This window comes from Mustelus asterias, unplaced genomic scaffold (assembly GCF_964213995.1).
Source record: "Mustelus asterias unplaced genomic scaffold, sMusAst1.hap1.1 HAP1_SCAFFOLD_2958, whole genome shotgun sequence".
Classification (NCBI taxonomy): Eukaryota; Metazoa; Chordata; class Chondrichthyes; order Carcharhiniformes; family Triakidae; genus Mustelus; species Mustelus asterias.
This window is the reverse complement of record NW_027592903.1, coordinates 23,992-41,300: the sequence shown is the minus strand read 5'-3', so window position 1 is coordinate 41,300 and position 17,309 is coordinate 23,992. Positions and strand designations below refer to the sequence as shown.

The window sequence follows — 17,309 nt, the reverse complement described above, 5'->3', positions numbered from 1 at the left end:
GACAGTGGGTCAGACACTGTCCTTTCCCCCTCTGGGACTGGGTGGGACAGTGGGTCAGACACTGTCCTTTCCCCCTCTGGGACTGGGTGGGACAGTGGGTCAGACACTGTCCTTTCTCCCTCTGGGACTGGGTGGGACAGTGGGTCAGGCACTGCCCTTTCCCCCTCTGGGACTGGGTGGGACAGTGGGTCAGGCACTGTCCTTTGCCCCCTCTGGGACTCCGTGGGACAGTGGGTCAGACACTGTCCTTTGCCCCCTCTGGGACTGGGTGGGACAGTGGGTCAGACACTGCCCTTTCCCCCTCTGGGACTGGGTGGGACAGTTGGGCGTGCGCGAGAAGCTGGCACGCGCATGCGACTGTGAGGGCAAATGTGTATATGTGTGAGCGCGCGAGCCTGTGTGCATATGTGTGCCGAGTGTGCGTGCGAGTGTGTGCAAGCGAGAATGAGTGTGTACACAAGCAAGTGTGAGCCTGAACAAGGGCAACTAGGGATGGGCAATAAATGCTGGCCAGCCAGCGACACCCATGGCCCATGAATGAATAAAAAAAATTATTATAAATTGATTTAAAAGTTAAGTGAAGGGAGATGAGGGTCTTTTGAGAAATGTAAGTGAGGAAACACAGTCAGGATATGGATTCTGGCTGGTGTGATGGACTGGAGATAGTTGCTGGCTGTGTCCTGTTACGGATCTTGTTTACATGTCTGCTGCTCCTGACGGCACTGCCGAGTGCAACCTGTAACCCAATCCCAGCGATGGAAGCATCACTGCTGTTTCTCACCTTGTGGTTCAGGTTACTCACTGCGTACCAGCCTCTGGCCAAAATACCTGGAGCGCGTCACACACAAAGATTTCCAACTAATTATCATGGTAACGGGAAATAATTTCTGCTGCCACATGGCTTGTTAGGTCATTTCAGAGAGCAATGAAATGTCAACCACATTGCTGTGGCTCTGGAGTCACATGTAGGCCAGACCGGGTGAAGACAGCAGATTTCCTTCCCTAAAGGAAATTAGTGACCCAGATGGGGTTTTTATTTGTTTTTGGGATGCGAGCAGCGTGGGTTAGGCCCGCAGTTGCTCCCAATCCCTAATTCCCCCCTCCGGGATGATTGGAACGACTAGCACTCTCACGCATGGCCGGGTCTGCCCGGGTTAATTCCCTCGCGAGTGGACACGCATGCGAAAAATCACACCAGGAAAGTGGGCTTGTCCGTCGCGTTGCCGCTCGCGGGATCTTGCTGAGCTCAAATCTGACCCTCCCCTGCACGGCAGCGCTTCAAACTGGTGCTTGGCTGTGAAGGGGCCTCGGGACGCCCGGAGGTCACGGGGGTGGGGGCGCTGGGGAAATGCCGGCTGCTTCTTTCTAACAAGGAGGATGGTTTTGTCGAAGCCACGCCCAGCACCCGGTCGGTGCTTGTCCCACTCCGAGGGTCACGGCAGGCCCGGGCACAACCTCCACCTCGATGCCATGGGATTGGCACCCCGACCGCATCAGGTTAAAATACCACCCCCCCCTCCACCCCAACCACCCCAGGGTGTCGGCTCATTGCAACTCACTGTGGGTCTGGTTGCTGCCTGGAGGAATGCTCAAACAGATTTTTATAATTTAAAACAAGAGGGTGTTTTAACAAGTGGAATGGAGGGCGGAATGGGCGCAGCAGTACCGTACCGTTGGTTATCTTTCTTCACCCAGAAGGCGACGGCCGCCTGGGGCAAGGGTTGGTCCACGAACAGCAGCCTCATGACGTAGTTCTGAGCCAGCGCCGGCAGCTCCCTGGGGGAAAGAGGCAGGAACGGATTAGCGGCAGGGGGAAGAGCGCGAGCGTTATTCTGCGCCAACGCTCGGACACAGGGAGCGCAAAGCAGGCGGTCTCGTATCGATCACCTGTCACAGGCCGGGCCCCTCGGCACCCAATACTGGGCGAGCGGTAGGTACACTGAGGGGGCAACGCCCGATTTGCGTCCTTCTGCCCCAAGTCTGATTTCACCCACCCCATCCCTCCCTCCGTCCCCGTACTCTCTAGAGCAGTCCCATATTGCAGCAATTCTTTCGTAATAAACCCAACTTGGCTGCTGGCTGTCACCCAGTGACTTCGGAAAGAAAGACCCTGCATTTACATCATAGAAATCATAGAAACCCTACAGTGCAGAAAGAGGCCATTCGGCCCATCGAGTCTACACCAACCACAATCCCACCCAGGCCCTACCCCCATATCCCTACATATTTACCCACTAATCCCTCTAACCACACACATCTCAGGACACTAAGGGGCAATTTTAGCATAGCCAATCAACCTAACCCGCACATCTTTGGACTGTGGGAGGAAACCGGAGCACCCGGAGGAAACCCACGCAGACACGAGGAGAATGTGCAAACTCCACACAGACAGTGACCCGAGCCGGGAATCGAACCCAGGTCCCTGGAGCTGCAAAGCAGCAGTGCTAACCACTGTGCTACCGTGTCGCCCATATCGTGCTGTACATAACCATCGCAGGGCTTGTGGCGCGGTGGGTTAGCATCCCTGTCTCTGAGCCAGAAGCTGCGGAATCGAGTCCCACCCTGGGGCTCGATGGCCGAGGAAGGTGCTTCGATAACGGGGTCAAATGGGTTGAGAAACAACCTGTAAATCCAATGGCAGGCAGTAAACATAGAAAGCAGGAATAGGCCGTTTGGCCCATCAAACCTGTTCTGCCACTTGCTACAATCATGGCTGATCCGCTATCTCAATGTCATACTCCCACATTATCCCCTTTACAGTTTGGAAAACTATTTCCTTCTTAAATATAATCACTGATTTGACCTCCCTGGCCTTCTGTGGTAGAGAATTCCACAGGTTCACACCCTCTGACTGAAGAAATTTCTCCTCTTCTCAGTCCCAAATGGTCTCCCCCGTCTCCTGAGACTGTGAGCCCTGGTTCTAGATTCCCCAACCAGGGAAAACACCCTCCCTGCATCCTGTCTCTCCAGCCCTGTTTAGAATGTTATGCTTCTCAGTGAGATCCCCACTAATTCTTCTAAATTCCAGTGAATACAGGGCCCAGTCGACCCAATCTCCCCTCATTCGACAATCCTGCCATCCCAGGTATCAGTCTGGTGAACATTCTTTCTGGTTCTATCACAGCTTGTTACGGCTCCTGCTCTGCCCAAGACCGCAAGAAACTACAAAACGTTGTGAATGTAGCCCAATCCATCACTCAAACCAGCCTCCCATCCACTGACTCTGTCTACATTTCCCACTGCCTCGGAAAAGCAGCCAGCATAATCAAGGACCCCACGCACCCCGGACATTCTCTCTTCCACCTTCTTCCATCGGGAAAAAGATACAAAAGTCTGAATTCACGGACCAACCGACTCAAGAACAGCTTCTTCCCTGCTGCTGTCAGACTTTTGAATGGACCTACTTGCATTAAGTTAATCTTTCTCTGCACCCCAGCTATAACTGTAACATTCTGCACTCTCTCGTTTCCTTCTCTATGAACAGTATGCTTTGTCTGTATAGCGTGCAAGAAACAATACTTTTCACTGTATGTTAATACATGTGACAATAATAAAGCTATTCAAAAATTCGCTGCACTCCCTCTGTGGCAAGTATATCCTTTCTTAGATACGGAGACTAAAATGGCCGACAATACTCCAGGCGTGGCCTCTACACAGCTGCAGTGAGACAGCCTTCCTCTCGTACTCGAGTCCTCCGGCAAATGGTCTTACCACTGCCACGTTGTCTTGGCTTGAAGCGGGCAACCCGATCCGCGTCATGGGTAAACACACCGTCACGTCACCCAGGTGTGGTACCAAGCTGTGCAGCACAGGGAGATAGAATCATAGAAACTCTACAGTGCAGAAGGAGGCCATTCGGCCCATCGAGTCTGCACCGACCACAATCCCACCCAGGCCCCATTCCCGCAACCTCACATATTTACCCCGCTAATCCCTCTAGCCTATGCATCCCGGGACACTAAGGGGCAATTTAGCATGACCAATTAACCCAAATGACACATCTTTCGGACTGTGGGGGAAACCGGAGCACCCGGAGGAAACCCACGCAGACACGGGGAGAATGTGCAGACTCCACACAGACAGTGACCCGAGGCTGGGAATTGAACCCGGGTCCCTGTGAGGCAGCAGTGCTAACCACTGTGCCACCGTGTCGCCCCCTCCCCAGTTTAATCCCAGGCCGAAAGCGGAGGGAGTTATCATTTGACTCAGCCGCCCTGGATCGGGAAGGGGAGAAGATGTGATTTTACCCGTGTTTCCTCCATGCTAAACACGCTGTGCCCCTGTCCCGCCGCTGCCTGGTGGTAAAAACGCTGTTAAACCGAACAGAGTGCTCACCCTCCCCAACGCTGGAGGTCGGGGAATCTCCGAGGCCTTACCTGAAGACAGCCAGGCATGTTGCCGGGTGGTTGTACAGCTTGTCCAGGATGGCGGGACTCAGGCTCCTCATGTACTCATGGAGATTCTTACACTTCAGCTTCTCCCGCTGCATGGTCTGTTTCTGGGATGGCCTGGTCTGGTCTGGGACGGTCTGGTCTAGTCTGGGACGGTCTGGTCTGGGACGGCCTGCTGTAGGGGCGCTGACTCTCAGGGAGGCTGGTGGAAGGAAAGGAAACAGAACAGGTTAGCGAATGAACCGGAGTCGCAGCTCACAGACAGGGAGCAAGGTTCATCTGGCAGGCACACACCTTGCCTGCAAGTGCCCACCACACCCCAGCCACCCCACCATAACCCACCCCCCCCACCACAACCCACCGCCCCCACCATAACCCACCCCCCCACCACAACCCACCCCCCCACCATAACCCACCCCCCCCACCACACCCCAGCCACCCCACCATAACCCAGCCCTCCGCCCCCCCCCCTCCCCCCACACACCACAACCCAGCCCCCTCCACCACAGCCCCCCCACCATAACCCAGCCCCCCCACCACACCGCTGGAATCACTGCCCTCGATAAACCAAACCAAAGCTTCATTACCCTGGGGGACTCGAGACGTATGGAGTGGCTGAGGCAAATAGATCATAGAATCCCTACAGTGCAGAAGGAGGCCATTCGGCCCATCGAGTCTGCACTGACCACAATCCCACCCTGGCCCTATCCCCATAACCTCACATATTTACTCTGCTAATCCCCCTGACATTAAGGGGCAATTTAGCATGGCCAAAGATGTGTGGGTTAGGTTGATTGGCCATGCTAAAAAAGAAAATTGCCCCTTATTGTCCTGGGATGCATAGATTAGAGGGATTAGTGGGTAAAATATGTAGGGATATGGGGGTAGGGCCTGGGTGGGATTGTGGTCGGTGCAGACTCGATGGGCCAAATGGCCTCTTTCTGTACTGTAGGGTTTCTATGATTTCTATGAATGCACCTAACTCGCACATCTTCGGACTGTGGGAGGAAACCCACGCAGACACGGGGAGAATGTGCAAACTCCACACAGACAGTGACCCGAGGCTGGGAATTGAACCCGGGTCCCTGGCGCTGTGAGGCAGCAGTGCTAACCACTGTGCCGCCCTTTTTCTTGATGTGGGTGGTGTGGTGGGAATGTCACTGAACTGGTAATCCAGAGGGTTCAGGATAATGCTTTGGCGACAGGGGTTCAAACCCCAAATTCTGGCCCTGTCGATGATGCCGTGAATAAAGAAACAGCACAGGGTCATCAAATCCCTACATTCCAGAAATAGGCACTGACTACAATCCCACCCGGACCCTATCCCCAAAACCCCACCTATTTACCCTGCTAATTTCCCCTGACACTGAGGGGCACTGACTACAATCCACCCGACCTCCAGATGTGTTTAAGGGGAAGCTGGATAAGGAAATGAGAAAGGAAGAGGAGGAAGTTCTGACAGGGGGAGATGAAGGGGGGAAAGTAACAAAAGGCCAAATGCAAATTTGATGCAAATCCGTGCAAGGGCTGAGAAATAAATTCTCTTTTAGAAAGAGGAAGGGATTGTGGGGAAGGGGGAAACGGTGGCCAGGCAGGGGAAAGGAGATCTCTGGGGAGCTGCCTGACCTCAAAATAAAAGTTTAAAGTTTATTTATTCGTGTCACAAGTAGGTTTACATTAACACTGCAATGGAGCTACTGTGAAAATCCCCTAGTTGCCACACTCCGGTGCCTGTTCGGGTACACTGAGGGAGAATTTAGCATGGCCCAATACACCTAACCGGCACGTCTCTCGGACTGTGGGAGGAAACCGGGGCATCCGGAGAAAACCCACGCAGACACGGGGAGAACGTGCAGACTCCGCACAGTGACCCAAACCGGGAATTGAACCCGGGATCCCTGGCGCTGTGAAGCAGCAGTGCTAACCACTGTGAGGGGATACGAGGGGGTTATACACAGGGATAATGCCTCCACTTGTGAGTGAGATCAGAACATTGGAGTTATCATTAAAAATCACGTGAGGAATTCCAGAGAAATGACTTCACTGGGAAGAATGAGGAGGATGTGGAAGTGGTGATCACAGGGTGTGTTGCAGACGAATAACTTGGATGCCTTGATGGGGAAGCTGCACGAGAGACGCACGAGAGAGAAGCGATGGGAGGAGAGGTTGATGGAGCGCGATGAAGGGCGTGGGGTGGGGGGGAAGGAGGCTTGTGTGGACAATGAGGGCCCTCCTGGGCCTCGCTGGGATCCGAATAGCTGCTTCTCGGAGCTAAAATCAGATGAATATAGAATACATAGAATCCTACAGTACAGAAGGAGGCCATTCGACCCATCGAGTCTGCACCGACCACAATCCCACCCAAACCCCATCCCCATGACCCCATACCCGAGCTAGTCCCCCTGACACTGAGGATCAATTTAGCGTGGCCAATCCACCTAACCCGCACATCTTTGGACTGAGAGAGGAAACTGGAGCACCCGGAGGAAACCCACACAGACAGGGACCCGAGGCCGGAATTGAACCCGGGTCCCGGGCGTTGTGCGGCAGCAATGCTAACCACTGTGCCACCCACATGAGCGGTGATCTGATTGAACGGTGGAGGAGCTGGATGCAGAGGACATGAACGATCTCCTCCTTCTCCGACATCACATTCCCCCGGGAGAATGGCCCTCGGGAAACAGCTCAGATTGTTGAGGTTACGGTGCAGAGACAGGGGTGCTGTATGCACAGCAAGATCCCACAGTGAGCTGTGCTCTGCAGTGCTGTTGATGTTGGATCAGATACAGGGTAATGTACCCAGGCTACGCTATGGCCGGAGGGCCTGTAGGACAGGGTTAAAGCCACACGCCCTCTGACTCAGAGCTGGAACAGCTCAGACAAGCCCACAGCAGCTGCAGCAGCCTCACCGAACAATCATCAGCCGCTGCATTCCTGGGAGGCTGGAAACCTCATCCAACACCTCACACTGTCACAGAGCTCAGTATCGGATAGACACAAATCATCAGCTTCAACTGCAGCATCCACTCCAATCAGCATCTCCCCATGGCACTGAACAGGAACTGAACCCCAGTGTTACAGTGACAGACCTGTACCCACCAGCACAGTACCCCAGTGTTACACAGTGACAGGCCCGTACCCACCAGCACTGTGCCCCAGTGTTATACAGTGACAGACCCGTACCCACCAGCACTGTACCCCAGTGTTATACAGTGACAGACCCGTACCCACCAGCACTGTACCCCAGTGTTATACAGTGACAGACCCGTACCCACCAGCACTGTACCCCAGTGTTATACAGTGACAGACCCGTACCCACCAGCACTGTACCTCAGTGTTATACAGTGACAGACCCGTACCCACCAGCACTGTATCCCAGTGTTATACAGTGACAGACACATACCAACAGCACTGTACCCCAGTGTTATACAGTGACAGACCCATACCCACCAGCACTGTACCCCAGTGTTATACAGTGACAGACCCATACCCACCAGCACTGTACCCCAGTGTAGTACAGTGACAGGCCTGTACCCACCAGCACTGTACCCCAGTGTTATACAGTGACAGACCCATACCCACCAGCACTGTACCCCAGTGTTATACAGTGACAGACCCGTACCCACCAGAACAGTACCCCAGTGTTATACAGTGACAGACCAGTACCAGCACTGTACCCCAGTGTTATACAGTGACAGACCTGTACCCACCAGCACTGTACCCCAGTGTTATACAGTGACAGACCCGTACCCACCAGCACTGTACCCCAGTGTTATACAGTGACAGACCTGTACCCACCAGCACTGTACCCCAGTGTTATACAGTGACAGACCCGTACCCACGAGCACTGTACCCCAGTGTTATACAGTGACAGACCTGTACCCACCAGCACTGTACCCCAGTGTTATACAGTGACAGACCCATACCCATCAGCACTGTACCCCAGTGTTATACAGTGACAGACCCGTACCCACGAGCACTGTACCCCAGTGTTATACAGTGACAGACCCATACCCACCAGCACTGTACCCCAGTGTTATACAGTGACAGGCCCATACCCACCAGCACTGTACCCCAGTGTTATACAGTGACAGACCCGTACCCACGAGCACTGTACCCCAGTGTTATACAGTGACAGACCCATACCCACCAGCACTGTACCCCAGTGTTATACAGTGACAGGCCCATACCCACCAGCACTGTACCCCAGTGTTATACAGTGACAGACCCGTACCCACCAGCACTGTACCCCAGTGTTATACAGTGAGAGACCCCTACCCACGAGCACTGTACCCCAGTGTTATACAGTGACAGACCCGTACCCACCAGCACTGTACCCCAGTGTTATACAGTGACAGACCTGTACCCACCAGCACTGTACCCCAGTGTTATACAGTGACAGACCCGTACCCACGAGCACTGTACCCCAGTGTTATACAGTGACAGGCCCATACCCACCAGCACTGTATCCCAGTGTTATACAGTGACAGGCCCTTACCCACCAGCACTGTACCCCAGTGTTATACAGTGACAGACCCGTACCCACGAACACTGTACCCCAGTGTTATACAGTGACAGACCCGTACCCACCAGCACTGTACCCCAGTGTTATACAGTGACAGACCCATCCCCACCAGCACTGTACCCCAGTGTTATACAGTGACAGACCCGTACCCACCAGCACTGTACCCCAGTGTTATACAGTGACAGACCCGTACCCACCAGCACTGTACCCCAGTGTTATAGTGACAGACCCATCCCCACCAGCACTGTACCCCAGTGTTATACAGTGACAAACCGTACCCACCAGCACTGTACCCCAGTGTTATACAGTGACAGACCCGTACCCATCAGCACTGTACCCCAGGGTTATACAGTGACAGACCGTACCCACCAGCACTGTACCCCAGTGTTATACAGTGACAGACCCGTACCCACCAGCACTGTACCCCAGTGTTATACAGTGACAGACCCGTACCCACCAGCACTGTACCCCAGTGTTATACAGTGACAAACCTGCACCCAACAGCACTGTCCCCCAGTGTTATACAGTGACAGACCCGTACCCACGAGCACTGTACCCCAGTGTTATACAGTGACAGACCCGTACCCACGAGCACTGTACCCCAGTGTTATACAGTGACAGACCTGTACCCACCAGCACTGTACCCCAGTGTTATACAGTGACAGACCCATACCCACCAGCACTGTACCCCAGTGTTATACAGTGACAGGCCCATACCCACCAGCACTGTACCCCAGTGTTATACAGTGACAGACCCGTACCCACCAGCACTGTACCCCAGTGTTATACAGTGAGAGACCCCTACCCACGAGCACTGTACCCCAGTGTTATACAGTGACAGACCCGTACCCACCAGCACTGTACCCCAGTGTTATACAGTGACAGACCTGTACCCACCAGCACTGTACCCCAGTGTTATACAGTGACAGACCCGTACCCACGAGCACTGTACCCCAGTGTTATACAGTGACAGGCCCATACCCACCAGCACTGTATCCCAGTGTTATACAGTGACAGGCCCTTACCCACCAGCACTGTACCCCAGTGTTATACAGTGACAGACCCGTACCCACGAACACTGTACCCCAGTGTTATACAGTGACAGACCCGTACCCACCAGCACTGTACCCCAGTGTTATACAGTGACAGACCCATCCCCACCAGCACTGTACCCCAGTGTTATACAGTGACAGACCCGTACCCACCAGCACTGTACCCCAGTGTTATACAGTGACAGACCCGTACCCACCAGCACTGTACCCCAGTGTTATAGTGACAGACCCATCCCCACCAGCACTGTACCCCAGTGTTATACAGTGACAGACCGTACCCACCAGCACTGTACCCCAGTGTTATACAGTGACAGACCCGTACCCACCAGCACTGTACCCCAGTGTTATACAGTGACAGACCCGTACCCACCAGCACTGTACCCCAGTGTTATACAGTGACAAACCTGCACCCAACAGCACTGTCCCCCAGTGTTATACAGTGACAGACCCGTACCCACGAGCACTGTACCCCAGTGTTATACAGTGACAGACCCGTACCCACCAGCACTGTACCCCAGTGTTATACAGTGACAGACCTGTACCCACCAGCACTGTACCCCAGTGTTATACAGTGACAGACCCGTACCCACGAGCACTGTACCCCAGTGTTATACAGTGACAGACCCATACCCACCAGCACTGTACCCCAGTGTTATACAGTGACAGACCCATACAGCACCAGCACTGTACCCCAGTGTTATACAGTGACAGACCTGTACCCACCAGCACTGTACCCCAGTGTTATACAGTGACAGACGCATACCCACCAGCACTGTACCCCAGTGTTATACAGTGACAGACCTGTACCAACCAGCACTGTACCCCAGTGTTATACAGTGACAGACCCGTACCCACCAGCACTGTACCCCAGTGTTATACAGTGACAGACCCGTACCCTCCAGCACTGTACCCCAGTGTTATACAGTGACAGACGCATACCCACCAGCACTGTACCCCAGTGTTATACAGTGACAGACCCGTACCCACCAGCACTGTACCCCAGTGTTATACAGTGACAGACCCATCCCCACCAGCACTGTACCACAGTGTTATACAGTGACAGACCCGTACCCACCAGCACTGTATCCCAGTGTTATACAGTGACAGACCCATACCCACCAGCACTGTACCCCAGTGTTATACAGTGACAGACCCGTACCCACCAGCACTGTACCCCAGTGTTATACAGTGACAGACCCATACCCACCAGCACTGTACCCCAGTGTTATACAGTGACAGACCCGTACCCACCAGCACTGTACCCCAGTGTTATACAGTGACAGACCCGTACCCACCAGCACTGTACTCCAGTGTTATACAGTGACAGACCCGTATCCACCAGCACTGTCCCCCAGTGTTATACAGTGACAGACCCGCACCCTCCAGCACTGTACCCCAGTGTTATACAGTGACAGACCCGTACCCACCAGCACTGTACCCCAGTGTTATACACTGACAGCCCCGTACCCACCAGCACTGTACTCCAGTGTTATACAGTGACAGACCCGTGTCCTCCAGCACTGTACCCCAGTGTTATACAGTGACAGACCGTACCCACCAGCACTGTACCCCAGTGTTATACAGTGACAGACCCGTGCCCTCCAGCACTGTACCCCAGTGTTATACAGTGACAGACCTGTACGCACCAGCACTGTACCCCAGTGTTATACAGTGACAGACCCATACCCACCAGCACTGTACCCCAGTGTTATACAGTGACAGACCCGTGCCCTCCAGCACTGTATCCCAGTGTTATACAGTGACAGACCCGTACCCACCAGCACTGTACCCCAGTGTTATACAGTGACAGACCCGTGCCCTCCAGCACTGTACCCCAGTGTTATACAGTGACAGACCCGTACCCACCAGCACTGTACCCCAGTGTTATACAGTGACAGACCCGTGCCCTCCAGCACTGTACCCCAGTGTTATACAGTGACAGACCCGTGCCCTCCAGCACTGTACCCCAGTGTTATACAGTGACAGACCCGTGCCCTCCAGCACTGTACCCCAGTGTTATACAGTGACAGACCCGTGCCCTCCAGCACTGTACCCCAGTGTTATACAGTGACAGACCCGTGCCCTCCAGCACTGTACCCCAGTGTTATACAGTGACAGACCCGTGCCCTCCAGCACTGTACCCCAGTGTTATACAGTGACAGACCCGTGCCCTCCAGCACTGTACCGCAGACAGTGACAAATTTGTACCCGTTGCTATGGTACCCGATACACCTCCCAACACAGAATCGTCTGCTGCGAATCAGCATGGGCAGAATATATTCTTTTACTGCTGGTTATCTGCCATGTTGCGCACACACAGACACGCAGACACACACACAGACACGCAGACAGACACACACAGACACACGCACAATCTTCGCAGCCCGTGCCTGCAGCTTGCTGACAGCAGTGCCAGTGAAACAGGCTGCAGTCTCACAGGGTTCATCCGCTTCTCCTTTCAATGGCCCCCATGAGGAAGTCTCTTTAATCCCGTCCCTCCTTCAATCCCTGGCAATGCCTGAATGAAATAATCCCCCATTCAAAGAGACGCAACTGCCTGAAGATGATAAAGGCCCGCAGTGACTCGCTGCCGCGCAGCTCCCTCTCTCTCTTTCCCCGGTGACACCGTGCCTTCCTCAGTTTGTCAATACACACAAAGCTGCCACTGCTCTCCCATTCACTCCACCAGCTCTCTGCCCAACAACCTCCACCAGCTCCCTGCCCAACAACCTCCACCAGCTCCCTGCCCAACAACCTCCACCAGCTCCCTGCCCAACAACCTCCACCAGCTCTCCCATTCACTCCACCAGCTCCCTGCCCAACAACCTCCACCAGCTCTCTGCTCAACAACCTCCACCAGCTCCCTGCTCAACAACCTCCACCAGCTCCCTGCTCAACAACCTCCACCAGCTCCCTGCCCAACAACCTCCACCAGCTCCCTGCCCAACAACCTCCACCAGCTCCCTGCCCAACAACCTCCACCAGCTCCCTGCCCAACAACCTCCACCAGCTCCCTGCCCAACAACCTCCACCAGCTCCCTGCCCAACAACCTCCACCAGCTCCCTGCTCAACAACCTCCACCAGCTCCCTGCCCAACAACCTCCACCAGCTCCCTGCCCAACAACCTCCACCAGCTCCCTGCCCAACAACCTCCACCAGCTCTCTGCTCAACAACCTCCACCAGCTCCCTGCCCAACAACCTCCACCAGCTCTCTGCTCAACAACCTCCACCAGCTCTCTGCTCAACAACCTCCACCAGCTCTCTGCTCAACAACCTCCACCAGCTCCCTGCCCAACAACCTCCACCAGCTCTCTGCTCAACAACCTCCACCAGCTCTCTGCTCAACAACCTCCACCAGCTCTCCCATTCACTCCACCAGCTCCCTGCCCAACAACCTCCACCAGCTCCCTGCCCAACAACCTCCACCAGCTCTCTGCCCAACAACCTCCACCAGCTCTCTGCTCAACAACCTCCACCAGCTCTCTGCCCAACAACCTCCACCAGCTCTCTGCTCAACAACCTCCACCAGCTCTCTGCCCAACAACCTCCACCAGCTCTCTGCTCAACAACCTCCACCAGCTCTCTGCTCAACAACCTCCACCAGCTCTCTGCCCAACAACCTCCACCAGCTCCCTGCCCAACAACCTCCACCAGCTCTCTGCTCAACAACCTCCACCAGCTCTCTGCTCAACAACCTCCACCAGCTCTCTGCCCAACAACCTCCACCAGCTCTCTGCCCAACAACCTCCACCAGCTCTCTGCCCAACAACCTCCACCAGCTCCCTGCCCAACAACCTCCACCAGCTCCCTGCCCAACAACCTCCACCAGCTCTCTGCTCAACAACCTCCACCAGCTCTCTGCTCAACAACCTCCACCAGCTCTCTGCCCAACAACCTCCACCAGCTCTCTGCCCAACAACCTCCACCAGCTCTCTGCCCAACAACCTCCACCAGCTCTCTGCCCAACAACCCCCACCAGCTCTCTGCCCAACAACCTCCACCAGCTCTCTGCTCAACAACCTCCACCAGCTCTCTGCCCAACAACCTCCACCAGCTCTCTGCTCAACAACCTCCACCAGCTCTCTGCTCAACAACCTCCACCAGCTCTCTGCTCAACAACCTCCACCAGCTCTCTGCCCAACAACCTCCACCAGCTCTCTGCCCAACAACCTCCACCAGCTCTCCGCATTGCCAACACCTCAGCTGTCAAATCCCCACCCTATCCTTCAAACCCTTCTACCATCTCCCCCAAGCCCCCTGAACCCCACCATCTACTGCCCCCCAACTTCCTCCCACTCGAAACGTCAGCTCCTTTCTCTCCTGCCAGATGCTGCCGGACCTGCGGAGATTTTCCAGCATTTTCTCTTTTGGTTTCAGATTCCAGCACCCGCGGTAATTTGCCTTTAATTCCCTAACAGCACAGTGGGTGTACCTACACCTGTGTCCCCAGTGGTTCAAGATGGCAGCTCACCACCACCTTCTCAAGCTGCAATGAGGGATGGGCAATAAATATTGGTCTCGCCAGTGATACCCGCATCTTGTGAATGAATCTGAAAAACACAAGAACTTCTAAATCCAAAACCTGCAGCCACCTGAACTGGGCTCGGAATCCGTGACTGTTGTGATGGTGTCAGAACTGGGTTGAGCATCTGACCACTCTCTTCAGCAACGTTACTGATTGGAAAGATTCATTTTTATATGAATTCGTTATCCTTGCACCAATAACTGGGGCTTCATCGAATCCCTACAGTGCAGAAGGAGGCCATTCGGCCCAAGTCAGCACTGACACTCTGACAGAGCATCTTAATTTCCCTAGTGACACTAAGGGGCAATTTAGTCTGGCCAATCCACCTAACCTGCAAACCTTTGGAGTGTGGGAGGAAACCAGAGCACCCGGAGTAAACCCACGCAGACACGGGGAGAACGGCACAATGGCACAGTGGTTTAGCACTGCTGCTTCAAAGCGCGTGGGTCCCGGGTTCGATTCCCGGCTTGGGTCACTGTCTGTGTGGGGTTTGCACATTCTCCTTGTGTCTGCGTGGGTTTCCTCCGGGCGCTCCGGTTTCCTCCCACAGTCCAAAAGATGTACGCGTTAGGTTGATTGGCCATGCTAAATTGATCCTAGTTTCGGGGGACTAACACGGTAAATATGTGGGGTTAGGGTGGGATTGTGGTCGGTCCAGGCTTGATGGGCCGAATGGCCTCCTTCTGTACTCTAGGGATTCTATGATTCCATTCTAGGATTCTATGAAGGTGCAAACTCCACACAGTCACCCAAAGCTGGAACTTAACCTGGGTCCCTGGCGCTGTGAGGCAGCAGTGCTAACCACTGTTGTACAATAAATTCAAATTAATAAATATCCATTAGCTTCTGGTAACAGCTTTAGTCAAATCCGGAGTTTCATTGCATTGATTCTTTTTCTTTATTCCTCTCTGGGATGTGGGTGCCGCTGGTTGAGTGATTTGCTCAAGCATTTCAGAAGGACAGTTAAGAGTCAACCACACAGCTGTAGGTGTGGAGGCCCTTCGCCTTCAACAGTCCTGAGCTGTGAGTGAGGCAGTGGGGCCATTGGCCCAGAGCTGTGCGCTTTCGTGGGTGCCAAGGCATGTCCACAAGCTGGTGGGCCTCCGCTCCACATCTGGGGGCTGAACCTCTTCCGGATTCCTCTGAAGTCATAGCCTGGGAGCTACGTGAAGGGGGCCTGGTTTCCCTACACTCCTAGCTGACGGGCATCCCATATCAACTGGGAGAGATTCACAAAATTGGCTCCCATGTGGAGGCCAAGTCATTGAGTGTATTTAACAGCAAGAAGTCTCACAACACCAGGTTAAAGTCCAACAGGTTTATTTGGAATCACAAACTTTCGGAACGCTGCTCCTTCATCAGGTCACCTGAGCTGTGCTCCGAAAGCTCGTGATTCCAAATAAACCTGTTGGACTTTAACCTGGTGTTGTGAGACTTCTTACTCTGCCCACCCTAGTCCAACACCGGCATCTCCACATCATCTGTATATTTGAGACAGAGATAGATAGGTTCTTGATTGGTAAGGGGATCAAAGGTTGTGAGGAAAAGGCGGGGGAATTGGGCTGAGACACATATCTGCCATGATTGAATGGTGAAGCAGACTCGATGGGCTGAATGGCCTAATCCTGCTCTAATATCTTACGGTCTTTCCCATGTCACGTGCTGGAAACGGGAAGCAAACCGGCACGCGGAAGGCGGAAAGCGCGCTCAGGCAGCCGGTGCCTGCCAGCCACTTCCCGTCAGCCTGTCGGACACATGGTCACCCTTCGATCGACAGCAGACCTGCTCACCATCGCACTTGTTGATGCAGGAGCTTGCTGCACGCAAACTGAGCACCGCGTCTCTGACGTTTCAACAGTGACTACCTGGGGATGGGGGGGGGGATTGAACCTGCTGAGGAGGAGAAAGGTGCTATATAAATGTAAGTGTTTCTTTCATTCCAAACAATCCCAGAAAAAGGTCACATTTACCCCCCCTCTCCATAAAAAGATCCACAAATAATAAACAGTTAATGAACAATAACTAAAATAAAAAGGAAAGTGCTCCAAGTCACCTCCAATTCTCTGATTTACCTGAAGAGAGGCCCTTCCACTGCTGGGATATTAAACACTATTGGGGGGGAGACACTGCCAGAGCTGAGGGCTACATGAGGACCAGGCGCATGCGCGGCCAGCCGTGTCGCCTGCTGATGACATCACCGGCGTACCCCGATAGACCGGTTTCACATCGACGTCATTTGTCCGACGTCACGTCCGGTGCAACCTTCTGAAATTGTCCCCTTCTTCCTTGCCCTCAGATGCTGCTTTGTGACTTTACTCAGCCACATCATTTATTTATTTATTTATGCCTTAAACACATTATTTAGTTGTTCTTCTTATTATTGCCGTACCTACTCCGGATTGTAATGGAAAGAAAAGCAAAACAAAAGCAAAATACTTGAGGGATGTCTGGAATAAAAATTAGAAAGTGCTGGAAGAGCTCAGCCTGTCTGGCAGCCTCTCTATGGAAACAGAGAGAAAGAGAAACAGGGTTCAGCTCTGATGAAGAACCAAATATTTGACTCCAACAATCAACTCTGGTTTCTCCCTCCACAGAGGGTGCCAGACCGGCTGAGTTTCTTTTTTCATTTGTGGGGCATGCGCGTCACCGCCTGGGCCAGCATTTATTGCCCATCCCGAGTTGCCCTTGAACTGAGTGGCTTGCTAGGCCATTTCAGAGAGCAGTTGAGAGTCAACCGCATTGCTGTGGCTCTGGAGTCACATGTAGGTCAGACCAGGTAAGGACAGCAGATTTCCTTCCCTAAAGGGACATTAG

The 17,309-nt window shown here is 53.7% G+C and overlaps 1 long non-coding RNA gene across 1 annotated transcript; it reads right to left on the bottom strand.

The window, feature by feature from the left end:
• Window positions 1–1,667: 1,667 nt before the first annotated feature.
• LOC144490158 (uncharacterized) lies at window positions 1,668–16,687 on the bottom strand. Its single transcript, XR_013497166.1, has 3 exons — window positions 16,568–16,687; window positions 4,377–4,593; window positions 1,668–1,776 (listed from the first exon to the last, which is right to left on the bottom strand). It is a non-coding gene; the product is annotated as an uncharacterized LOC144490158 (long non-coding RNA).
• Between the last annotated feature and the right edge of the window lie 622 nt (window positions 16,688–17,309).